This window comes from Medicago sativa, chromosome 2, assembly GCF_051527215.1.
Source record: "Medicago sativa cultivar Bolivia chromosome 2, Bolivia_mono, whole genome shotgun sequence".
Classification (NCBI taxonomy): domain Eukaryota; kingdom Viridiplantae; phylum Streptophyta; class Magnoliopsida; order Fabales; family Fabaceae; genus Medicago; species Medicago sativa.
Genome location: NC_140750.1, coordinates 6,183,792 through 6,206,251, shown reverse-complemented (window position 1 = coordinate 6,206,251; position 22,460 = coordinate 6,183,792). Strand labels below are relative to the sequence as shown.

The window sequence follows — 22,460 nt, the reverse complement described above, 5'->3', positions numbered from 1 at the left end:
GATTTGAAGATTAGTTGACTCATCCATAATGTCGTGAGTTTGACTTTCGTTGTTACGTTATGACGTCTTTGATTCGTGGTGTGTAAATACCTATCTTAACTCTTGCTGACCTTTGAGACCTACTCTCATCTTGGTGCGTCTTTGGATATCAATTCACCTAAAAAAATTGTAACAAAGGTTATGTTGTGTGTTCCTCACCCATCTATAATGTTAGATCAAACCAATTTTTTCAACCTTAACTCAATCCTTAACCTGACGAGATACAAGTCAAATAAGTACATGATGATACATTGTATTGTGAGAGTCTAATCTCTTCTACTAAACTCAACCTATTGATTACGAGCATAGAAATTTGATTACTTATTAAATAATTGCTAAACGTATAGTCGAGCAAAATATCTTAGGGCTAAATATCACTTCAAACAAAATCTTATGATTAAATATGTGTTTGGTCCTCTCAATATATTAAGATAAATTTTTAGTCCTTTTAAAACTTTTCTTCGAATTTTAATCTCTCAAAACTTTTTGTTACCAATTTTGGTCACAGTTTTTCACAAAAGTTCATATCGCATGTTCCAAATTACATTTTTTGGTTTGTAAAAAAAAGTTACTTTTTTTTTTATGACATAACCTTAAAATATCATTAATTTTAAAGCTTAACTTTTTTTGATGATATGTCGTTGACAAGAAACCTATCAGACTAGTGAATGCATGTTTTATTTATTAAAGAAAATACAAAATGTAACGCCCCAATATTTTGTATATTTCTTTTTTTAGTAATTTTTTATTATAAAAGAATATTTTTGTGTTTAGCTTAATATCATTTGAGTAAATTACACTCCCCTTCCCTCAAAGATGCTTGAACTACACTCCTCTCCCCTCTTATGTTAAAATATACACTCCCCCCTTGAAAAATAAAATTAATACTCCCCTCCCCTATAAGATGCTTGAATTACAACTCACTCCCTTAATAATTAAATATAGACTACACTTTAATCTATTTTAACATAAATAAATATTTTTGTAATATATTATTAATTTTGAATCACCATTTAAAAAATATAAATTCGTTTCTTTATAATCTAAATGTTAATGACAATTAAATTTAATTATTTTATTATTAATTTTATAATTTAGAGTATAAAATTCTCTTTTAAATAATCATACTTAATCGACTTTAGTAATTTTTCACATATTTTAATTTTATTTTGGGTTGTTTAATATTTTATAATAGGGTTTAAAACTATATTTTAATGAAATTGTGAATAAAAAATAGAGAAATGTATGTATTCAAAATTTGATTATATTAATATGAACCCGCAATGCTATTTTTCTTTGAAGTGTGGTAGATTATTTTTTTGCTAGATTATTGGAAATAAAAAAAATTATTGAGGGACTAAAGCGTAGATTTTAACAAGAGGGGAGGAGAAAGTAATTCAAGCTTCTCTCAAGGGAGGGGAGTGAAATATTTTCTAATATGTTTTGAATAAGAGGGGAGGGAAGTGTATATTTTAGGGTGTGTTTGGTTGTGAAGAGAAATTGTGAAGAGAGAAATAGGTGAGAGAGACTATGAAAAGAGAGAAATAGGTGAGAAATAGAGTAGATTTGATGGATTGTTTGGAATAAGAGAAAGATAAGAGAAATAGAGAAGAGAGAATTATAATGATTTAACAAATTGACAAAAAAGCCCTTACCTTATAAAGTCATCTTTATAAAAAAAAATTGTCAAGTTAATTAATTATTTCATTTTCCTGGTCTTGCTATTATCAAATTAATTAACTAAATAGTATACAACAAAAACAAAATTAATAAAATAAGGGAGTTTTTTTTTTCCTTTGGAAAAGCGAATGTAAAGAAAAAGTTACAAAAATAATGAAAGTTGATTATAGAAAAAGAGAAACTATGTTTATCTCTTCCATTCTATACAAAACGAGGTCTATCTCTTCACAACAACAAATCCTTGGGGAATTGCAACTTGAGAGCAATACCAAGCCTTTGTTGTTTTCCATTTAAGCCAAATATACACAAGATCTTAATTGGGGTGTTTGCTGCAAATCCATTTGAAACAGAAAAAAAAAAAGCTTTGTACACGGTGAGATGGTTTGGAACGCATTCAAGAGACAGCATATAACTAGGGGTGTTCAAATCCAAACCGATCCAAAATAAAACCGCAAACCGATCCAAAAAAACCGAAAACCGCAAAAAACCGAATATATTTGGATGCGTTTGGATGTTCTTTTGTAAAAACCGCTAAGATCGGATCGGATTTCGGATCACTTTTTCAAAACCGAACCAAACCGAACCGAACCGCAAAAATAAATATTAATACTTATTTATTCTTTTATTAGTATTATAGATTGCATTATTATGTTGTTTGTTAAATTTTAATCTTATACATTGCACTAATTTAATCTATATTATTATTACTTCATATGTTTCAAAAATAATCGATAATTTTCATACTATAATTTTATTTTTTTAATATATTTTGCATCAAACCTATTATTTTACCGTGTTTGTGTAATATTAATATTAATAAAAAAATTATATTCTTCAAAAAAGAGTAAATAAAAAAATATATTTTGCATTTTGGACATCCAAAAACCGATCCAAATTAAACCGCATATATTTGGATCGGTTCGGTTCGGATTTTTTTAGAATACTCATCCAAACCGAACCGAACCGCATGTGATTTTTATTTTGGATCGGTTGACATTTTGCCTCAAAACCGATCCAAACCGCACCGCGAACACCCCTACATATAACCATGGCAGTAATGAAGAGATGAAGGAACAATATGAATTATATGAATTGTGATTGTGATAATAATAATTAATAATAATAAGGGTAGAACAGGAAACAAAAAAGTGAAGCTGGTTTCTCCCCCCTTTCTTCGCATGTTAGAGGAGAAACAAAAAAGTGGTGGGGCCCATATTAAAGCAGTCTCTCTCTCCAACTTCTTTGCAAACCAAACAGGAGAAGTTTGACATCTCTCTCCAACTTCTCTCTCACCAACTTCTCTCTTTCCTATTTCACCTCAAACAAACACAGTGTTAACGTAAGAGAGGAGGGGAGTGTAATTCAAGCATCTTTGAGGAGAGGGGAGTGTAATTTACTCATATCATTTTAATTAGGCTATCACATTATTTCTAGTGTAGCATTTCCGTTTGGTGGTCATGATAGGATATAGGTAGGATATGATACAAAGCTGGATAGAAATAGGATATGATAAGGACATGATAAACATTAATCATATCATGTGTTTGATGCACACGTGATAACAAACAGGATATCATTATAATTAAATGAAAAAATTGCTCTCATAATTAATTAAATATTGTAAAAATGGCATGTTATTAATTATAATAGAAAATACATGCTATCATTATTTTAAAAATGACAATATTTTAAAAACGGCAGAATATCAAGATAATAAATAAGAAATGACCTTCTAATCCCATCAGGATAATTTCTAACCCAGATAGAAATTACAAAGGAAAATTATGATAGGATAGGAAAATGGTTTATTTTATCTTATCCCTTTGGTGCATCAAACATGAGATTTAAGCAGGATATGATTAATGTATCATATCATGTCTCCCTATCCTGACCATCAAACGCACATTTTTAGGAGAATAATCGAAGCAACCGCAAGCTAAGAAAGAATTCAAAAAAAATATCTTTAATTACCAAAATAGAGGATTGCAATTAGAAGATCATTTCACCAAAGATATCTTTTTCGGTAACTAGATATTAATGGAGAGGGTGAGTCAAAGAATTCTAATCCCATCAGGATAATTTCTAACCCAGATAGAAATTACCCTAATTTACTAATGGAGAGGGTAACTAGATATTAATATCTTTGACTCACCCTAATTTAAAGAATTAACCTAAGGGTGAGTCAAAGATATTAATGGAGAGTATTGCAATTTACTAATTGGTATTCGGTAACTAGAGGGAGAATTAACCATAATCTCCATTATTCCTTCTTGAATACTAGAATTCTTTTTATACCAAAAAAAATAAAAAAGAATTCTTCAAAAGGCGTGAAAAGGGGTAAGCCGCATGACTTTGCATTTATCTCACGTAAATGGTGTTCGACCATGATAGTATATAGAATAAAGTGAGTTGCTGGTAATTTTGCGGGTTTGTTGAACGACTTTGAGATTTTGGGATAATTATTTTACCAAACAATTAGGCTTAATTAAAAAAAAAATACCACTCCGTTTTAAAATTTATAATAAGTATATATTTTGTCAATTCAGCACAACACATTTAGACTTCTCCATTGTCACATTCCACCAAAGATCAAAGTCAATGAATTTGAAATAATGGAGGTTCAATAAAGAAAAAGGTGAAAGTGAAAGACATCTAATAACTAAAATTTAAGATAAAAAATTAAACAAATGACATAAAAAAAACTAACATAACAGTTCATCATAATTTTAGAACTTTTGGGGATCATACATTGAGTTTGATCACCGCATTAGGCTAAGAGAAACCACACAAGTAAGATTGAAATTACATCTTTACTCAAAACCTTAAGAAATCACATATATGGGTTATATCACTTATATGTTGTTCAAAATCCACTTTTCCTTCCAATCTAGAAATTTAACTCACACAATCAAATGTGCAACTATTCATGTTAGTAATTACGTGACATAGTCAAATAGGCTCATACAGATGCATAATATGTTTAGAAAGATTGGTTGGTGGTGGTTTCATGGAGGAAGGTTTTTTTTTTTTTTTTGAAAGAATGGAGGAAGGTTAATGTTCCTTTCTTTCCCGAGAAGAAATAAAGGGAAGAAAACTTATTTGAATAAGGAATTTGAACATGAGAGAAGATAAAGGAAAAAAGTAAGTATTGTGCATTTGGTTCGTAGGAGTATATGGATCCTGTATTGAGTTTGATCATACATTAGACTAAAAGAATTCACATAAGTGAGTTTGATACCACACCTTCCATCAACCTTAAAGAATTAGGTATATGGATCATATCACTTATATGTTGCTCAAAATCTATGCTTGCATCTAATGTGTAAATTTAATTCACATTAACACCCCTCCCTTAAGTATGAGACTATCTACATGACTACATCTAAGACACTGAACCTTATGGGGGAGCTAACTGGTGTGGATTGAGACATTGAATACAGAGCAACCATACAAATGAGAATAGTACCACGTCTTCATCCAATATTTTAAGTATGACGAAGTTATAACCCGTGCTTGGCACGGACTCCATACATATACTCCTGAAGTATGTCCACGCCAACTTATATTTAGAGAGAATTGGGACTAATACTAAAATTGCTTTAGTTCACATTTATGTCTATTATTCTTTCCTGATCACAAATTAAACTAGCCAAAGAACCAAATCAATCCCTTTTAAATTGTCATGCGTTTTGTCTCTTGATACAACAAGTAGTAATTTAATTTACATTGATTCTACCTTAACTTTGATTTCCTAAAGTGATATTTTCTACCTTAAATTTACTGCGAGAACAAGTCCCACACGCCTCGCCTTTGTCTTCCACAAAGCCACATATTTATTCTCTAACACATAATCATCTGCCTCACGCCCTCATCATCAACATAGTCCCTCGTTTTGTTCAATCTCTCTTACAATTTCATTCATGCCACCAACGCTCGTAGCAACTCTTAAGGCTCAGATAGTCTGTCCTTGGAAGTAAGGCGTCTAAGGTAAGAGCTTTTTCTCCACACCATCATTCTAGGCCGGATAAGTGTTGTGAAATAGTAGTAGAATTCTTGTCCATTCAAAAGAGTTAGTTTTTCTATATTTTATTCTTTTTAATGACTTTATGTAATTTATATGTATGACTTCTTATTTTGATTGAATATTGTGTTGATTGTTATGAGAATTTGATTATTAGATTTTGCATGTTGATAACTATATATGATTCTAAAAATGATTTGTGGTTCACAAAGTATTAAAGGTCGGTGGGTTGCATTTCATTGTTTTATTTTTTATTTTGTTGATGACATTGAGTCACATAGTAGTATATCATGGAGTCTTTGGGCTACGGCCTTGCAGAGACCATTTAGTGGTCCATTTTTATTTGGGCTACGACATTGTAGAGACCATTTAGTGGTCTAGTTTTAGGAAATTATACCGTGTACCCATGCAACTTTCACCCCTACGAACCTCAAAAAATGACAATTTTACCCTTTTTATTAGTCGACTCCACCCCACAAAATAATTTTCGGAAGCCAAAATTGGGGATAGGAAAATTCGTTGATAGGTTGTCGGAGTTGCAGATTCTATGAATTCTGTGTGACCAAGCTTCAGTCTCCCCCTCACCAATCCTCACTGTCATTCAACGGCTAGTTTACTGTTTTTGCTTCTTCCTCCATACATACTCATGTATTATGGAGAATCAATTTTCATACCTATTATACAAAATTATTGCAGATCTTTCTGTCGATACGAACATGAAGGCATAAAGTCTTTGTTTTATTCTTTGGTATCTCAATCACAAAGCAATGGCAAATACATCCCTCCTTTCATTTTTCAGTTTCTTTATTTTTTCTTTTCGGAAGATCTCCAATCCAGAAATTAATTCCCTTCATAACCTAATTGTTATTTTTCTCTATAATCCATTATTGTTTTTTCCCTTTTCATAGTTTGGGTTATGGTTATAATTCAAACTCCATGGCCTTATTTGAGAGAGATTGTTTGATTTAGTCAGCGAGGAGTGCAAGGATCAAATGTTAACCTTCGAAGGATGATTAGAAGACAGAAGTATCCGGAAACCTTCTCTCTACCTTTCCGGTTCATAATTTTGGTATTCAATTCAGAATAAAAATGTGTGGGGATGAAGTCAAATTACAAAAGGGATAAAATAGACTTTTTGGGTGGTTTGTAGGGGTTAATGGCTAATTGTAGGGGTACAAGGTATAACATCCCTAGTTTTATCTAGGCTACGGCCTTGCAGAGACCATTTAGTAGTCTAGTTTTATTTAGGCTACAACCTTGCAGAGACCATTTAATGGTCTAGCTTTATTTAGGCTACGGCCTTGCAAAGACCATTTAGTGGTCTAGTTTTATTTAGGCTACGGCCTTGCAGAGACCATTTAGTGGTCTAGTTTTATTAGGCTACGACCTTGCAGAGACCATTTAGTGGTATAGTTTTATTGGGCTACGACCTTGCAAAGATCATTTAGTGGTCTAGTTTTATTTGGGTTACGGCGTTGCAAGAACCGTTGAGTGGTTCATTATTCTATTAGTTGTGGTTGTGTGCGTTAACGCGATAAATATCCGGATCATTTGAGTCTTGCATATCATGCATTTCATCAATAAAGTTTTACAAATAGTTATTGTGTACTTTATTCTTTTGGCTACTTCCAATCCTTTTTAGGTGATCCCATGTGAAACCGGAAATTGACCCTTACATCAATAAAATGTTGTAGGTACCAAAGAATGAAATATGAAGTTTATGTGATGAAAGTGTGCGCTGGGACAAAATTGGGTTTTGTAGTTGTATATGTAATTTAAAATATTTTTTCTTAAATTTATTATGAAGTTGTTATGTACTCTATTAAGAAATAAATGAATTGTCTTTACCTTATCATTTTATCTTATTTTCAACAATTTTGTTAAGTTGTTTTAAGATAATGTAAAAATTATTTTTATAAATAGAAATGTGGTAAATATATATACCTTTTTTTAAATAATCTTTTTTTTCCAAAGAATAAATGGTAAATATATACCTTTTTTTAAATAATATTTTTTTTCCAAAGAATAAATTTTGTTTAAGTAATGTCTTGGATCAAAAACCGGAGCGCTGCCCAAAATATTTGATATATGGTCATTTTTAAATTAAAAAGTAAATGTTGAACATCAAATAAATCACATGAAATTGTTTTTTTCTTTCATTATCATGAATTAAACATGATTCCAATCATGTATTTCAATCACAGATAACACCGACAACTTCATTCACAACCCATGAACATGCTTTGCAAATAATACATATATATCTTATTCTTCATATATTAAACTACACTGTTTGAGTCATTCACGTGTTGTGATAATGAATATGATATATGTTAAAAAAACAAAGTGATTGTGGATTTTTACCTTTGTTTGATTTATATAGTATGTATGTGTGTGTGTGTGTCTATATATATATATATATATATATATATATATATATATATATATATATTATCTATCAATGAATCACGTAATTTTTTTTTTACTATTCTACTATTTTATGAACAAATTATAAATTACATCAGTTATCGCTTTGAAATTAGATGAGGAACATCAACAACACTATTTTTTTTTGTTTCTGTATTGTCTTCTTATATTCTTTTGTATTTTCTTATTTTCATTTATTTCTTCTTCTTCTTCTTTTTACACACATGCGTAAAATAAAAAGATACTTTAACGAAGCACAAGTATCAAAAATTGTCACTCGCCTACTATTAATGTATATATATACTATATATAAAGAAAATAACTTCTTCCAACTCTTTTGTACTGGCTTTTTCTCTTTCAAAAAATGTTCTCAATTTTCAATACAAATAACACATGTAACAAATAGATAAAAATAAATTTAAATATTAAAAAAAATGTAACAAACACGATATGAATATATATATGTTTGATTTTTTTCCTTTATCATTTAATAAGTGTAACAAACTAAATGAGTATATTTATACTTACTTTTTCATTATCCCAATTATACCCTCAAACAACTTTTCCTATGATAAAGATTGTTGTTGGTGTCATTAAAAAAAAGTTTAGATTATATTTTTTTTTTATTATTGATGTAATTGAAATAGATAACCGTGATTAGTTTGCTTTGTTATAACTTGAAAACAACAAACATTTATATTTTTTAGTTTTAATCAAAATCAAAATTTCAAAAAAAAAAACACCGTTCATAATTTTTAATTAAGCATTCTAAATCGAGTAATTATCTTTAAAAAAAGTCAAAATTTTTAATTTCCAATGCATTGATTACACAAACTTTCACAAGAAGGTATTTAAGGTCCTTATTTAGTGCACCGGAGGCAATAGTTAACATTTCCCTTTTAGGTTATGCTAAGTTGCTAACAAGTGCCCTTAGGACACTTTTTAAGGATTCAAAAGAGGAAATAATTTAAGAATTTTATGTGGAAAAAGTTTCTTTTTGAAGTTTTAAGGTATTGAATATATAATTTCGAAGAAAAAAACTTCCTCTTTTAACTTCTAAACAAGTGTCATTGGGACACTTGTTAGCATTTTTTTTAAAAGAGTACCCCTCTGAATATTTAAATATTTCCTTATACATTCCTTATTTTAACTAGCGTTTGGACGGACACTCTGTCTCTATCTGTATGCTCTTCTTATTGTGCTAATATATATATATATAAATTATGAACAATGGTTTTTGAAGGTGAGAAAAAACACAAGAAGGGGGGTTGAATTGTGTTTTTGGAAAATTCTTCGTTTCTCCTAAAAACTGAACACACTGATCAGAAGCTAAGTGAGACAGCTTCTGAAGTGATAATCAGAATCTAAATGCAGCGGAATAAATCAGAGAGAGAGAAGAAGAACGACACAAAGCAATTATACTGGTTCCTTCCACAATCCGGAAGTAGTCCAGTCCCCCTTGCACTTCCAAGGAGATTTCACTATGAGTAATATCTGATTACAAATGCTCAAGCACACAAGCAAGAGACTTCCAATGCTCAAGCACACAAGCAAGAGACTTCCTTTGCTCAAGAACACAATCAAGAGACTTCCTGCTCAAGCACAACTGCAAGAGACTTCCTAACTAAACAAAATTACACAGAAAATTGTTTAAGGTTGAACACTTGATATACAATCAGAGGTGCTCACAATACAAATCAGATACAGACTCAATGGACTTAAGAATTTCTAAGATATGACTTTGAGACACAGAAATTCTAAGTGAATGCAGAACAATTTCAGCAGAGGTTTGGTACTTGTGAAAATCTTTTTGAGTCTTTCGTTCAGCGTTCTTGCATTACCAATTCTCTAGGTCTTCACTCCTTTATATAGAGGTGTGAAAGAGACGTTGTGAAATTGCCAGCACACCAAAGAGTCGTTGTTGAAGCTTGATCTTTCACCAATGATCTTTTGCCTGATTTGGTTGTTGTCCTATGAAGAACCAATTTGAAATCCATTCCTTATCCAAAGGAACATCTATGCAGGCGAGACCGTATTCTGGAGCTGTTTTCTTGTCTTGAAGTGCAGACACAAAACAGAGTAGTGGAGAACGTGGTTGTACAATTCGTACAAAGTACAATGTCAACGCTTTCGTCCAAATTGCAAACACATGCCTTCAAACACCTTTGAAATGACCGTTGCAAACTCCACTAATCCTTTGTTTGTGTTTTCGAATCCAATAGACAGCTTTTGCATTGATGATTCTTCAATTCTTGATTCTTTGCAAATCCAGTTGATATTCAGCTTCTGGTGAAATGGCTTCTGATGAGGCAGCTTCTGATGATGCAGCTTCTGATGAGATGACTTCTGCAGCTTCTGATGATGCAGCTTCTGATGATGTGACTTCTGGACCTCTTGTCTTCAGGAGCACTATTCTTCAGGAGCAGCTTACTTCAGGAGCGCTATTTCTTCAGGAGCAGCTTGACTTCAGGAGCGCTTTTTCTTTAGGAGCAAGTTGCCTTCAGGAGCGTCCAAGCTTCAAATTTTTGTTGTTTCCATAGCTCTTTATTTGCTCATTCAGAACCAATGATGATGTAACTTTATAATTATGGTCCTGTACACTTGAACAAATATTAGCTAATCCAATTTACAATTTTTAATACCTTGTTATCATCAAAACTCTTTAAGGTTTATTGTTAAACACATTTTGTTCCAACAATCTCCCCCTTTTTGATGATGACAAACAAAAGTATTTAAAATTGATCAATTGTTGTTAATCTAATTAACAAGTTGACTTTGGGGTTCTGAGGTTTGTAAGCTCAGAATCTGAGGTTTGTAAGCTCAAACTCCCCCTGAGTCTGATAGTCTTTAAGGTGAGGTTTGTAAGCTCCCCCTAAGTTCTATCCAGGTTAATTAAATTCATTTTGCGCGCAATAATTATTATCAGAGCTTAAAAGCAAAACTGAATCAATGAAAGAATTTACTTATAGATAAGAAGAATGGTTCAATTAACTTTACTTGAATTTTGATACTCCTTCGTTCATTCATAGCTTATACCAATAAGGTAAAAACATAGAAGTTTTTCAAAAATTTCAAATGCCATTAATGGGGCTCAGAGCCTTTAAATACTTGTCACATATACTCCCCCTTTTGTCATTATAAAAAAAAATTAAAAAAATCTAAGCACAAAATACAAAAAGATATGAGAAAAACTCAAACGTGAGAGAGTATACTAAGCAATGAACTAAATAAATCAGAGCAAAAATCATGTATATTCAATTGTCAGAAGCAGCTAAACAGTCAGAATCAGTAAGCATTCAGAAGCAAAGAGAATTAAAACAGAATGGTTTCAGAAGCAAGGACTAGGAATTCAAAACAAACAACAAACAAAAAGAAAAACACAAGGGTGTGCAACTAAGTGTTGGTTTGATGTTGTTTCTTCATCTCCTCCATTTCTTCAATCTTCTTCTGCAACAGTTCTTCAAGCTGTTGTTGCCTCTGGAGAAGAGTCTGTTCCCTTTCCTTAGCTTCTTGCTGCTGCTGTGCCATCTGTTTCTTCAGAAGCTTACACAACCTTGCTTCTCTGGTCAAGTAATCCGTTTCTAAAAAGAAAGGCTGGTTTGCCAGGAGCAGTGTAGAACTTCTTATTCTGAGACTCTGATTCAGATGCTCCATTAACTTCCTGACAGAAGCTTCCTTGCTTCTGATGCACTTAGCCCTTAAGCTTTCAATTAGCTCAGTTGCCCGGTTCTGAAGTGATGCCCAGGAGTCTTCATATGCACTTGTGAGATCAATTGTCCTTCGTTGATCCACAAGATTAAGCAATTGACTAAGGATTGTCTGAAGCTCAGAATTGATATATCCAGATTCCAGGATGTTTGTGGGTGGATGTTCAAGGATTTCAAGATCAGAATCACTGATTTCTAAGTCTTGAATAGGGTTAGGAACTGGAATGGTAAGGTGTGTTTGTGTGTTAGAAGATGAGGGCTGGTCAGAATCAATGTGTGTGGTGGAGGTTGAGGCTTGAACATTGACTAGAGAGATGTCAACATCCATGGGAGTTGGTTCAGGAGAGTGTTCAGGTAAAGGTTGAAATTCAGTTTCAGATGGTGGTTGTTGTGGTGAAGTTGATGTTTGAGTGTTGAGTTGGGGGTCAATGGTAGCTGTTGGTGATTGTGGGGGTGTTGTGGGTTTATGTGGTTCAGGTGTTTGTTGATGAGGGTTTTCTGAAACAACATTTTCAGAAGCAGCTGCTTCTGGAGTTGTTTCAGAGGCTTTTTCTGAGGTGGACTCAACATTTTCAGGAGGAATCATGTTGAGAGGTTGAATGCAAAGGGGTTGAGGGTTAAGGCGAAAGATAGAATCAATGACTCTTTCTCTTTGCACAGCCAGTTCAGCTAACTTCTCATTAACTATGTGGCCAACTGGTTCATAAGAAGTTGACGAAGAGGGCTTATCGTTGGTTTTGGTTGATGTTGATTGGCTTTTTACTGGTTTTTGAAAAAGTTGAGCTAAGGGTACATCATCATCAGAATCATCAGAATCTGATAATGATGCGGATGCGGAATCTGAAGATATATTAATTACCTTTTCTGGTTCAGGATCAGAATCCTCTTTAGCAGATTCACTGGACACCTGCAACAGTTGCTTGGCTTCTGAAACTACAGACTCTCGTAGCTCAGCAGCAATTTCCAGAACTTTTTCAGCGGCTGCTTTCTTCTCTTGTAACTCTTTTAACTTCAAATCAGAAGCAGCTTGAGCTCTTAAGGTGATATGAGGAAAATCCTTGGTTCTCCTCAAGGCTGGCTTTCTCTTCCTCTTTGGTATAGCAGGTTGATCAAGAGAAATGTCAACACCCATGATCATCCTGGAGTCCATGTCTTCAATGGCTTCTTCAATAGAAGGTACTGATGAACTTCCAATTTTGAGCTTGTCAGCAGCAACTTTTTTAGTAGGTTGATCAACCTCTAGATATTGCTCTGCAGTCATCTTCCTTTTTGACTTTCTGCCTCTGGCTCGTGGCAGAGCACCACCATACATTTCCTCTGGAATATCTTCCAATCTGATTCTCTCATTGGTTGCCTCAAAATGTTCCTTGATATAGTACAATTGCACTTCAATGGGATCCTTCTTGCAGATGGGTGGAAAGTCCTTCATAAGATCAGACATAACAAGTGATTCACTTAAATCAGTTTGAAGTTTGGTGACTTCACTGATTAGCTTCATATTCAATAGAGTATGAGCATTAATGAATTTTCCAGTTTTTGTGTCAAGTAGCTGATCTGTGAAGCCTTGAGATTGACTGAGACTGTTCAAGATACTTCCTTGATAGAATATCTCTGAGAGGAGTCTTCCATAAGGAACCCAGGGTTTATCCAGTAGCTGACTCTGCTTCAAACATTCTACCAAGTACTTGAACACGTATTTGGGCACATTCACCTTTTCATTCTTGATGAAGTGCTGGAGAAGGACCTTCTGAGCTAGATTTGGTTTCACACAGTCACCACTTGGAAACAGGGTCTCATTCTGAATCTTCAGAAGCATCTTGGTTTCCATGCTCAATTCAGCATATTTCTTCTCCTTCTCAGAATTGTAAATCACCAAGTTGGCTTGCTTTTTCCAAATGCGTTTTTCAGCAGCATCTGAAAGATCAATTCCAGAGTAGTATCCAGAGGCTGCAGCCTTGAGAACATACTCTATGTGCCATTGTGCAATTCTTATTGGAATACCACAGATGCTCGACCTGATTTCATCTTCAACAAATGGCGCAAGACCCATTTCTTCTCTTGTTTTCCCTTCTAATTCAGGATACATTAGCACCATTTGACTTTCCTCAGATAAAGATGCCGCTTTGTTGTAAAATTTTGCTCTTACCCAGAAGTGTCTAACCAGAGCTTCATATGTTGGTCCATTCAACATTCTGAAATAATCCATGAGTCCTTGCTCTTCATAGTAGCTTCTGATAGAACACCCATGAAAATTCAGAGAATCAAAGTCCACTGGATTCTCTATCTGAACTTGCAAATCCCATTCTTCCAATTTCATGCTTCTTCCTCTGTAGTCATATTCAGGGACCATTCTTGAAGTAGATACTGAATCTTTTCGTTGCGAGCTTGATGATGCCATTTGATGATTGACGAAGATTTTAAGAAGATGAAGATTTTTAGGGTTCTAAGGTTGAGAGAATGCGCTTACTTCGCAAACGGTTTGAGAGCAAATGTGTTTGTTGTGAGTGAGTAGTGTGTGAATTGACAAAGTGTTAAAAGTAAAACGATTGCAATTCAAAAGAGACAAACAAACATAACATTAATGACAAAATTGGGGGCGCGTGAAAAGTACTTTCAAAGCTTTTAAATCATCATTGCCCTTTTAGTTATACACCAACACATACAGGCCACGTAAGAAGTTCACAGAGTAACTACCAAGTTAGTGGGCCAGAAGTTACTTTAAAAAGTAACTCCTAACGTTTCCACTAATCCAACTATTCAGAAGCAACAAATCCAGCTTCTGGACTTCAGATGCTGATGTCATCATCAGAAGCGAGTTTCCTCAGAACCTCAATAAAGAGCTTCTGATGGACTACTGCTTCTGAACTAACTTCAGAACCTAAAATCCTATTCAGGAGCAAGCAAACATTTAATCAGACACGAAGTGCATGTTCAAATTTTTCTTAATAAAATCAAATCTTTCAACAGCTAAAGGCTTAGTAAATATATCAGCCCATTGATTTTCAGTATCAATGAATTGTATATCTAAAATTCCTTTTTGAACATAATCTCTGATAAAATGGTGTTTGATTTCAATGTGCTTAGCTCTTGAATGCAAAATTGGATTTTTAGACAAACAAATAGCAGCAGTATTATCACAATAAATGGGAATACTGTTAGCAGTTATCTGATAATCTTCCAACTGATGTTTCATCCAAAGTAGTTGTGTACAACAACTTGCAGCTGAAATGTATTCTGCTTCTGCTGTAGACATAGCAATAGTTGTTTGTCTTTTGCTAGCCCAGGATATAAGATTATCACCCAGAAATTGACAATTGCCACTGGTTGATTTTCTTTCAATCCTATCACCAGCATAATCAGCATCACAGAATCCAATTAGCTTATAATCTAAGGATTTCCTATAAAGGAGTCCAAGATTAGTTGTTCCCTTCAAATACCTGAAGATTCTCTTGACAGCAGTCATATGAGATTCTCTAGGATCTGATTGGAATCTTGCACACAAGCATACACTGAATAAAATATCTGGCCTAGATGCAGTGAGGTATAACAAAGAACCAATCATACCTCTATACAGCTTCTGATCTACTTTAGCTCCTTCATCTTCTTTGCTCAGGTTGCACGTAGGATGCATTGGAGTGTTCATCACTTTACAATCTTCAAGTTTGAACTTCTTCAGAAGCTCCTTTGTGTACTTTGATTGATGAACATAGACTCCATCTTTGCATTGATTGATTTGAATGCCAAGGAAGAACTTCAGCTCTCCCATCATGCTCATTTCAAATTCATCCTGCATTAACTCAGAAAATTCCTTGCAAAGAGATGCATTAGTAGAACCAAATATTATATCATCAACATATATTTGCACAACAAGAATATCTTTCCCAAGGGTCCTTCTGAAGAGTGTAGTGTCAACCTGTCCTCTCTTAAAATCATTTTTGATTAAGAAATTACTTAGTCTATCATACCAAGCTCTGGGAGCTTGTTTCAAGCCATATAGTGATTTCTTCAATTTAAAAACATGGTCAGGATATTTAATATCCTCAAATCCAGGAGGTTGCTTAACATACACTTCTTCTTCTATGACACCATTGAGAAATGCACTCTTGACATCCATCTGATATAATATTATGCCATGATTAACTGCATAGGAAAGAAGTAACCTGATTGCTTCCAATCTTGCAACTGGAGCAAACGTTTCAGTGTAATCAATGCCTTCTTGTTGACTATACCCTTGTGCAACAAGTCTGGCTTTGTTTCTTGTTACTTCACCTTGCTCATTCAGCTTGTTTCTGAATACCCATTTTGTTCCAATAATGTTCTTGTGCTGAGGTTTGGGTACCAGATCCCACACATCATTTCTTTGAAATTGATTCAACTCTTCTTGCATAGCTAGGATCCATCCATCATCTGAGAGTGCTTCATCAACTGTTGTAGGTTCAATCATTGAGATTAGTCCAATCATTGACTCTTCTTGTCTGAAATGTGATCTTGTTCTTCTTGGACTATCTTTGTTTCCAATGATTAGCTCCTCAGGATGTGAAGACTTGTGTTTGAATGTGTTTCTGGGAGGATCTTCTTGATGTGAGCCATCTTGTGCTTTATCAGAAGCAGTTTCATCTTGCGCTTCTGATGTGGGTTCAGCTTCTGGACTATCTTCAGACTCAGCTATCTGATCAGGTTCTGGAGTAGCTTCAGGAACCTGTATCTCTGCAAAACTTTCACCCTGCTTTGAAGTTTTATCTTCAAGCTCCTTGTCATCAAATTTAACGTGCATAGATTCTTCAACACAGAGTGTTTCTGAATTATACACTCTGTATGCCTTTGACCTTTCAGAGTAACCTAAAAAGATTCCTCTTTGGGCCTTGGCATCAAATTTCTTTAGGTAGAGCTTGTTGTTCAGAATGTAACAAGTACATCCAAATTGATGAAAGTAAGAGATATTGGGTTTTCTTCCTTTAAAGAGTTCATATGCTGTTTTCTCCAAAATAGGTCTAATATAGATCCTGTTTTGAACATAGCATGCTGTATTCACTGCTTCTGCCCAAAAATGTTTTGGTAAATGGTTTTCATGAATCATGGTTCTGGCCATTTCTTGTAAAGTTCTATTCTTTCTCTCTACAACTCCATTTTGTTGTGGTGTTCTAGGAGAAGAGAATTCATGGAAAATTCCATGTTTTTCACAAAAAGCTTCAAATGGCTCATTTTCAAATTCTCCACCATGATCACTTCTGACTTTCAAAATTTTTGATTCTTTTTCAGATTGAATTTGAGTGCAGAAGCTACTGAATACATCACACGCAACATATTTACTCTTTATGAATTTCACCCAAGTCCATCTGCTGTAATCATCAACAATGACTAATCCATATCTACTTCCATATAAGGATGCAGTACTTACTGGTCCAAATAAATCAATATGGAGTAATTCTAAAGGTCTTGAGGTTGAGACAATGTCTTTGGTTTTAAAAGATGATTTCACAATTTTCCCTCTCTGACATGCACCACAAAGTGCATCTGAATGATAGTCAATGTCTGGTAGCCCTTTCACAAGTTGTAACTTACTAAGCTTAGAGATTAACCTCCAGTTAGCATGTCCCAACCTTCTGTGCCACATCCATTTCTTATCATTCACTGATAGTAGGCAGATCACCTTCTGATCAGCCAGTTCAGAAAAATTGATTTTATAGACATTGTCAACTCTCTTTCCCTTGAACACAATGGATTTGTCTTTCTTGTTGATTACTGTACAGTTGGGTTTTTCAAAAAGCACATCATAACCATTATCACAAAATTGACTTATGCTCAAAAGGTTATGTTCAAGACCATCTACCAACCATACATTATTAATTGAGGTAGAGGAATTACCAATAGTTCCTGTACCTATGATCCTGCCTGACTGGTTGCCTCCAAATTTCACATTTCCTCCCTCTTTCATTGTTAGGCTGAGGAACATGGACTTGTCTCCTGTCATGTGTCTTGAGCAACCGCTGTCTAGGTACCATGATCTTTGCTTTGGCACTGCTCTTAGACATACCTGCATCATTGACATTTTTAGATTTAGGTACCCATTGTTCTATGGGTCCTGGAAGGTTAGTACTTAAGGCTTTACTCTTCACTTCTTGTACCTTGTGCTGTGAGTTGGGTTGCTTCTGATTAACCATCACCTTAGGTTTTGGTACTTCAGAAGCAGCAACTGTCTTCTTCTGAAACTTAGACTTCAGAACCCCAGATTTTGGTTTCACCAGACTCTGAGGAATAGGTTCTGATCTTTTCAGGATCCTAACCTTTGAAGTTTTGGAATCAGATTTGATCATAGCCTTTGACTTAGAGTTCTTTGGCTTTGAAGTAATCTTAGCCTTAAAACTGGAAGCTTCAGGTTCTGATTGAACAACAGTTTCCAACTCAGCCCCTTCTGGTACAAAGAATGTTTTCAGACCTTCCTTGATGCATTCACAACAAGACTTTAGATTGGTTTTCTCCAGTTTCACTTCTGGAAAACCAATTCCTCTGCCATTGTTCTTGTAAATGCTATAAATCATAGAAGCCACTCTGCTTCTGTCAATGCCAGATATAATGAAGTCTTCAAGAGCAATTTCATGATTACTTAAAGGTTTTTCATTACACTTTTCTTGTAGCTTCTGACATAAGAACCTGAGCTGGTCTTCATATGTTTTACACATGAAGTCAAAGCCCCTAAGTCCCTGTTCAGAAGCTTTCAGATCCAATAGAGTTGATTTTTGCTGTTGTACCAAATCAGCATATTTTTCTTTTAAATCCTTCAACTCATTGGTTCTTACTTCAAAATGTGTAAGAAGTTCTTTAAGTGACTCAACAAGTTCATCTCTGGGAATTTTGGAATATACCTCATTTTCATCTTCTGAGTCTGAATCTGATCCAGCTTCTGAAGTTGCTGTTGCTACCAACCCAACAGCTACCTTTGCATCTTCATCAGCTTCCTCTTTATCAGATCCAGATTCACTACCCAAATCATCCCAGGTTGCCATTAAACTCTGCTTAATCTGCTTCTTGAGTTTGCTTGGTTTGAAGGTAGACCTCTTTGACTTGTCCTTTGACTTTTCTCTTTGAAGATCAGGGCATTCAGCAATGAAGTGACCTGGCTTCTTACAGTTGAAGCATCCCTTCTGATCTTCTTTCCTTGAGCTTCTGGAGTTACCCCTTCTGGAGAGAAACTTTCTGTTCTTCTTGGCCAGATATTGAAGTCTGTTTGAGAGCATGGCCATTTCTGCAGCATCTGGTTCAGAATCTGAACTTGACTGTTCTTCCTCTTCAGATTCAACCACTTTGAGAGCTTTTGATGACTTGCCTTTGGATGGAAGAGCTATTGATTTACTCTTCTTAGTAGACTCATGTTCATTAAGACTTAACTCATGAACTTTGAGAGAACTAACAAGATCTTCGACACTTAAAGTGTTTAAATCTTTAGCTTCCTCAATGGCAGTCACTTTTGGTCTCCATCTGGCAGGTAAGCTTCTGAGTATCTTGCTTACATGATCAGAAGCAACATAGCTCCTCTTTAGAATCTGTAGACCAGAAACTAAGGTTTGAAACCTTGAGTACATCTCCTCAATAGTTTCATCATCCTTCATTTTGAATAACTCATACTGATGTACAAGCAGGAGAGCCTTTGCTTCTTTGACCTTCTTGCTCCCTTCATAATTTGAACAGAGAGAAGCAAACATAGCTTTAGCAGTGGATTTGTCACTCATCTTCATGTATTCTGCTTTGGGTATGGCAGTGACAAGAGCTCCTCTGATAATATGATGCTTCTTGTAAAGTTTCCTCAGTTCTGGAGTATGTTTCTTTCTATCCACAGCAGCTCCTTCTTCATCAAGGACTAAACTACCAACGCCGTCTTCCAGAATATCCCACAATTCTTCATCTAGGCTCATGATGTAACTGTAAAAATTGGTCTTCCACCAAGAGAACTCTTCAGCATCTCCATTGAACTTTGGAATTTTTCCAACACTGGTTTTCTTACTATCACTATAATCATGTGAGACATTTTTATAGCTAGTATCACCATCAGGAGGAGGAGTAGTCATGTTTTTCTCAGATCTTTGACTGTTGCACGGTTAAGTGATACACAACAGACCAAGGCTCTAGATACCAATTGAAGGTGAGAAAAAACACAAGAAGGGGGGTTGAATTGTGTTTTTGGAAAATTCTTCGTTTCTCCTAAAAACTGAACACACTGATCAGAAGCTAAGTGAGACAGCTTCTGAAGTGATAATCAGAATCTAAATGCAGCGGAATAAATCAGAGAGAGAGAAGAAGAACGACACAAAGCAATTATACTGGTTCCTTCCACAATCCGGAAGTAGTCCAGTCCCCCTTGCACTTCCAAGGAGATTTCACTATGAGTAATATCTGATTACAAATGCTCAAGCACACAAGCAAGAGACTTCCAATGCTCAAGCACACAAGCAAGAGACTTCCTTTGCTCAAGAACACAATCAAGAGACTTCCTGCTCAAGCACAACTGCAAGAGACTTCCTAACTAAACAAAATTACACAGAAAATTGTTTAAGGTTGAACACTTGATATACAATCAGAGGTGCTCACAATACAAATCAGATACAGACTCAATGGACTTAAGAATTTCTAAGATATGACTTTGAGACACAGAAATTCTAAGTGAATGCAGAACAATTTCAGCAGAGGTTTGGTACTTGTGAAAATCTTTTTGAGTCTTTCGTTCAGCGTTCTTGCATTACCAATTCTCTAGGTCTTCACTCCTTTATATAGAGGTGTGAAAGAGACGTTGTGAAATTGCCAGCACACCAAAGAGTCGTTGTTGAAGCTTGATCTTTCACCAATGATCTTTTGCCTGATTTGGTTGTTGTCCTATGAAGAACCAATTTGAAATCCATTCCTTATCCAAAGGAACATCTATGCAGGCGAGACCGTATTCTGGAGCTGTTTTCTTGTCTTGAAGTGCAGACACAAAACAGAGTAGTGGAGAACGTGGTTGTACAATTCGTACAAAGTACAATGTCAACGCTTTCGTCCAAATTGCAAACACATGCCTTCAAACACCTTTGAAATGACCGTTGCAAACTCCACTAATCCTTTGTTTGTGTTTTCGAATCCAATAGACAGCTTTTGCATTGATGATTCTTCAATTCTTGATTCTTTGCAAATCCAGTTGATATTCAGCTTCTGGTGAAATGGCTTCTGATGAGGCAGCTTCTGATGATGCAGCTTCTGATGAGATGACTTCTGCAGCTTCTGATGATGCAGCTTCTGATGATGTGACTTCTGGACCTCTTGTCTTCAGGAGCACTATTCTTCAGGAGCAGCTTACTTCAGGAGCGCTATTTCTTCAGGAGCAGCTTGACTTCAGGAGCGCTTTTTCTTTAGGAGCAAGTTGCCTTCAGGAGCGTCCAAGCTTCAAATTTTTGTTGTTTCCATAGCTCTTTATTTGCTCATTCAGAACCAATGATGATGTAACTTTATAATTATGGTCCTGTACACTTGAACAAATATTAGCTAATCCAATTTACAATTTTTAATACCTTGTTATCATCAAAACTCTTTAAGGTTTATTGTTAAACACATTTTGTTCCAACAGTTTTATGAAATTTTGATTAAAATTAATTTGATTTTGATTAAAATCATAGGTATGGATAATATCTATTTTGTTCTTTCATATTTTAACAAAATAAACTTATATTTTTCAACGATAGCAACAATATAACATATATAACATCTTTCAAAAATATATAACAAATATAATATAAATTCTTATCTTTTTGAATCACACCAACAAAATAAAATTCTTATGGTCTTCCTAAAAAAACATTCATATAGTCAAATTTGCTTAAGGAAAAAATTGGAAGGAGAAAAGCCCAAAATGATTTACTTTCTTTATATATAGTATAGATGAATTACTTATTATTTTTATATTTTTTTCATTTGATTCATAATAAATCTTATTAATATTTTACTATCCCTTAAAAAAATTATTAATTTTTTCTTTGATTATTAATTTATTATACCATATACTTATCAAGTATACATAATATATTCCCTCAAAAAAAAAGTATACATAATATATAAGATCAATATCTATATTTATATCTATTCATTTAGTTATATTATACCAAAGGTGAGGCCAAAACATTTAAACACTGAGGGCCAAAAACAAAATAAAATATTACCTAATTATAATAAAATAAATACATACAGTAAAATTATATGAAATAAGTTTCATATGAATTAAAACTAATAAAATACCAATTACATAGAACTGGTTAGTGATCAACACATTTTTTAATACTGCTATACGAATTTAGGATACATCGATGTTGTAAAATAAAATAAAGTGGAATGGAATAAACTAAGTTAGTTATTTTTTTTAGTATTAGTTAGTTATATTTCAAAAAAATTATTAGCGAAAGATTATATGTATTAGAGTAAAGACGGGCACATCTCCGTCTTTTCATTTTTATTGGAATAAAACGATAAAAAAAAACAAGTGAAGGGTAAAATTAGAAGAAAAAAATTACACCTGAACACAATTTATTTTTATACAAGATTTTTCGCATTGTTCAATATTATTCCTA

General features: G+C 34.1%; 1 long non-coding RNA gene across 1 annotated transcript; it reads left to right on the top strand.

The window, feature by feature from the left end:
- Window positions 1-5,375: 5,375 nt before the first annotated feature.
- LOC146943963 (uncharacterized) lies at window positions 5,376-7,592 on the top strand. Its single transcript, XR_015028122.1, has 2 exons — window positions 5,376-5,706; window positions 7,435-7,592. It is a non-coding gene; the product is annotated as an uncharacterized LOC146943963 (long non-coding RNA).
- The last annotated feature ends 14,868 nt before the right edge of the window (window positions 7,593-22,460 follow it).